Source organism: Limulus polyphemus, unplaced genomic scaffold (genome assembly GCF_000517525.1).
Source record: "Limulus polyphemus unplaced genomic scaffold, Limulus_polyphemus-2.1.2 Scaffold1911, whole genome shotgun sequence".
NCBI classification, from domain to species: domain Eukaryota; kingdom Metazoa; phylum Arthropoda; class Merostomata; order Xiphosura; family Limulidae; genus Limulus; species Limulus polyphemus.
The window spans coordinates 6,646-11,226 of NW_013667521.1; the positions used below are offsets into that span (position 1 = coordinate 6,646).

The 4,581-nt window shown below is 30.8% G+C and overlaps 1 protein-coding gene across 1 annotated transcript in view; it reads left to right on the plus strand.

Annotated features, from left to right (window-relative positions):
* The first annotated feature begins 2,623 nt into the window (after positions 1 to 2,623).
* The window catches only part of LOC106465334 (protein TRC8 homolog), a 7,664-nt gene continuing 5,706 nt past the window's right edge, over positions 2,624 to 4,581 (plus strand). Inside the window, exon 1 of the mRNA XM_013925549.2 lies at positions 2,624 to 3,014. The gene's annotated coding sequence lies outside the window, so the exon portion shown is untranslated. The remainder of the gene's footprint in view (positions 3,015 to 4,581) is intronic.

The following is a 4,581-nucleotide window of genomic DNA, read 5'->3' on the forward strand; positions in this document are numbered from 1 at the left end:
CGAACGTTCAAAATATTGCCATAAACTTCTTTGATATTCTTTGTGGCTACAGAGGCGGTGTTTCCTTTCTTGTATTAAAACAGTATTACATGCCGAATGTGTGTCTCGTCGTGTGTCATTACTATATGTTCTAAAGGTTAAAATACAAACAGATTCGTAAAGCAACGTTATAAAGAATATGACTACTATATTTCTGTCTTCAATTATAAATAATGAACTATTTTGACTACCATCTTTTTACTTCTGTATATTTGTTATATGCTTCTTAACCTAAGTATTCCTCTAGTTAAACAGCAGCTCTGGAACATCAATAATATTTTTACAAACAAACAAGTGATAAAAATAATAGATCTTTATCGACTATTACAATGGTATATTTAACACATATATATTTAGAATTGAGTAATTCTTGTCTTTAAACCATACTTATCGCATTATGTCAAAACTTTTTCTGGATAAACAATAATACAAATGTCTAAATTTAAAAAATATATAAAAGCATGTTTATTAAAGACCATAGTAATTAAAATATAAATGCAATACGTACTGTATTTCTTAATATAAGTAAAGAATACATATAATTTAGTCCCAAGCTAAAATATTCGTAAACGTGTGATTTCTCACAGAAAGGAAGACGTGGAGTTGCTTTAGAAACTACACCTGTGAAGGAAATATGGTCGATCCATAGTTTTTATTAGATTAATGAAGAAATATCTTGCTATTGCGATATAGATTAAGTGATTCAATCTTTATTAAGCGAAATTACAGGTATTTGTTTGAAATGAAAAAAAAATTAGTGTGTCTATCGTTTTTGAGTAGTTTTGGTTGATACTGAGTTATATCCGAACTGTTACTAAACATTTTATCTCAGTATTTATTTTTGAACAATGTATTCATTATCCACGATTTTTTTCTGTTAAATACCTTGAGTTGTAGTGTTACAACATTGTTTTTGTACTGAGTATACGAATATAATTCTGAGTTTATTTGTGAAGTTAGACATGATTTCACTTATTTATTCAAAATGTATTTAACTTATATCAAAAGACAGGTTGGAGCTGTGCTCAAAAAGGTTATCAAATTTTCCTGGTTTAAAGCTTTGGTCTCTGCATGTAAAGTAGTTAGATTTAAAGCATCCACTATCATTTGGAACAAACATGTTCTGACGTCATAATGGCGAGTACATTAGCCATTAATGGCGTAATACACGGCACGTGTACTAAATCAATATCCAGATGACCTTTTCCAATAAATGGTCGGGTTATGACCTAATTTTTCATTGCACTTGAATATACATTGATAACTGAGCTTCTAACCTATCACAGGTTGAAGTGACTCATAGTTTTCAACTCTGGCGTGTTAATGGAGCTATAAGTATCATTATGTGCCTGAAAATCTACTGAACTTACGAGAGAACTACATTGAACAACCCAACAGACCTAAAGACTTCAGCCTAAAGCATTAGGAACTTGTCATGAGCACAAAGTAACACTGTAAGTGAAGTTTTATACAAGTGTTTGACTGTGTTTCCTTTTTCTACTGCAAATAATTTTCAATTTGAAATTAATTATTGTTTTATTGTGATTATTTTGTATTTTGAATTTGTTTGTAGTTTTTTATTTCATTTTTTGTTAACAATTGGTAATTTGTATTGTGTTCAGATTATATAAAGTTTTTGAAACATTTGTTGTGAAACAGTAGACTTATTTCTGTACAACGTTTCATTTCTAACAGTGAAACATGATCACCTGCAATATTCAAAATAGAAATAAATTTAATATCCCAGAATTAATTCTTTCATAAATTGTATATGTGTTGGATAATTGAGTGAGTACCTCATAAAAAAGAAAGCCTCCGGGTTCTGTTTTGTATATAATTTGTTTTATTTATTATAATATAAACAACTCATGTGTGTTTCAAAATTTCAGTTTTATAAGGGGTGATACAGATACTTGTACAGATTGATATGAGTTAAGGTTCTTCTCCCTTCAACATGTCATTTGGAATATTCGTTGATGTAGGTGAGATATAGATTATAGAATATCGCAGTAAGTCTCTTTGTTTGTCTTGAAAATTCGGTATAGGGTTATTCTTTTGGCCTTTATCTTGTGTGGACATGTTTAGAAATCTTTCTCCAGTTTTAGCAGCCCCATTAGTGCAAACTAACAAGAATATGGCCAGCTTTATGTGAATAAAGATTTTTTTTTTCACTTGTATATTTGTTTTTCCTTTGTTGGCTATATTCAATTAATTCTCTTCCTAACGTTTCCTAAACCTACGTTTTTGCAGAAACTTCTGGCTACATGTTAAATATCAGTGTACCTGAATATCACACAGCTATATTTGCTTTCGGTTGTCTGTTTTTTATATTGTTCATTGATAATAAATAATTTAAGAAATATCTGTAAGAAAAGATGAATATAACATCGCTTAACCCATAGTTTTAGTATTATTTAATATGACTATAAGATTATTTGAATTAAAACTTAGATTTAGCGAAATGTTGTTGTTTTTTCTTTCATTTTATGTTCTGATTGTATTTTCACCACTCATTTTAATGCCAATTTTAAAACCACCAAAAGATGTCACTAATGTAGTGTAAAAATATTCCGGAAGTTGGGAAACGGACGATAGTGGTTACTTAAAAACAATTAATTATTGAATCAGACTCTTCTAAAGTTATTTAAACTAAAATATTTCTGTTTATCCATCGGACCTGAAAAATCGTTTTATCGTCCCTATTTATTCGAACTTAGACAATAGAAATTAAAACTAGTCCATAGGCTTACTGTTAAAGTAATAGTGTAGTATAGGGCTCAGTAATCGGCGAAAAGTAAAGTTGAAAAGTACCTAACCTAGGCTGAATTGATACAGGCTAACGTATGCAGCTTATTGTAGCCTAAGAATTAAGAAGATTTATTAATAAGTTTATCGTTATTCATCGTGTTAGTTAGACGTCACCAGCTGGGTGTCGTCGGCTACACACGTTGTTAGACGTCATTTTTCAGTTTTTGGTAAGTTGTTGGCAATGCTAATTCTATTGTCTAACATTAACAGTGTTAGGCACCAGTTCTTTCCTTAATTTAGATTAGAAGGGATCGTCTTAAAATACAATTACATCATTGACTAGAAATTTGTTTACAAATTTTACATGAGAATTTAAATTAGACGTATATGATCCTAATAATTTAAGTGCGTGTGATGCTTGAATGTAATACAGTATGAAACAAATAATAATTATTGTAGCAGAAATAAGTAATTATACTGACATGCCACTAAAATTAAGTTAGATCTCTTTTTTTTTTTTCTGTGATAATATCCTGGACTTGAGATATCATAGACTCCATCGTACACAAGGGAGTGTCTTGTTCATTCGTTCAAATTTCAAAGCCTATTCCTGGAATATTATGACCAGCAGTTGGTTCACAATTGATAGAAGATGAACATGAGCATTAATATGCAATGCTCAAGTTTTTTTCAAAGATATTTAATCAAAATGAGGTCTTATAGGTGTGTTAGCTAAGGAAGATTGTACATGGGCCAATATCATGCTCTTCAAACAATTCTGAACAAGGTGTTTGGTGAATTGTTGCATTAACATCTTGAAAGAGCCTTCGTCTGTCAGGGTGGACAATCAGTGAGGGATGTACTATTTTGCATAATGTTGATATTAAAGAAAAATATTGATTCTACAAAATGAGTTAAAATATTGATTTTTTTTTTTGCAAAACAGGTCAACTCTACATAAAAAGTTAAAGTACAAGCTTATTTTATGTAATGGATTAATTCTTTATCATGTGTTTTTTTATGTATAATAGATCAACTGCTTAACAAGTTGAGATATGGGTGTATTTTACTTAATGGGTCAATGTTGTATGATAAGATAGTCAAATTTGCATAAAACATGCAGGGGAATGCACGAGCAGTGTTGTTTCATGTTTACTTCTCAATGTTCATGCACTTTCTATGCATTTTTGAGAATCAGCTCCTGTTATGGAGATTTGATTCATCGTGTTGAATTTATATCTTTTTAGCATCGAACAGTTATTCAAAATTTGAAGTTATGCAAATGATCCAATTTGGCAACAATGGTTAGATACACACTAGACGTTATTCGCTTTGCCATAGAATCAGTTCACTGACAAAAAACATTCCCCTCACCATTATAACGCTTCATATTTTTTGCTGTCAATACATAAATGATGAAATGCAATTCATTAAACCATATCCCACACATCTAGTCATTCATTGACCACAGGATGCATTCAACGAACTACTGAATTCATGCATTTTTGTTTTCATATGAGATAACCGTTTTTCAGATGCGTTATTCACTGTCATATGAATTACTGTACATTGTATGGCAAGTTTTGGAAGAATCGATCAACTGGGATGCAGTCCGTCATTTGTTGGTGCCTTCCATATAACTCTGTCCATTTGACTTTTCCCATGTTCAGTTACCAGTGATTGTCAGACATTGTTTTTCCTAGTGGCTGACTTTTTTTTTAACTGCCAGACCTTAATGATGGTCGTCTTTGAACAACTGGTTAAAAAATCTTTGTTATTATGGTGTTCCTTGTA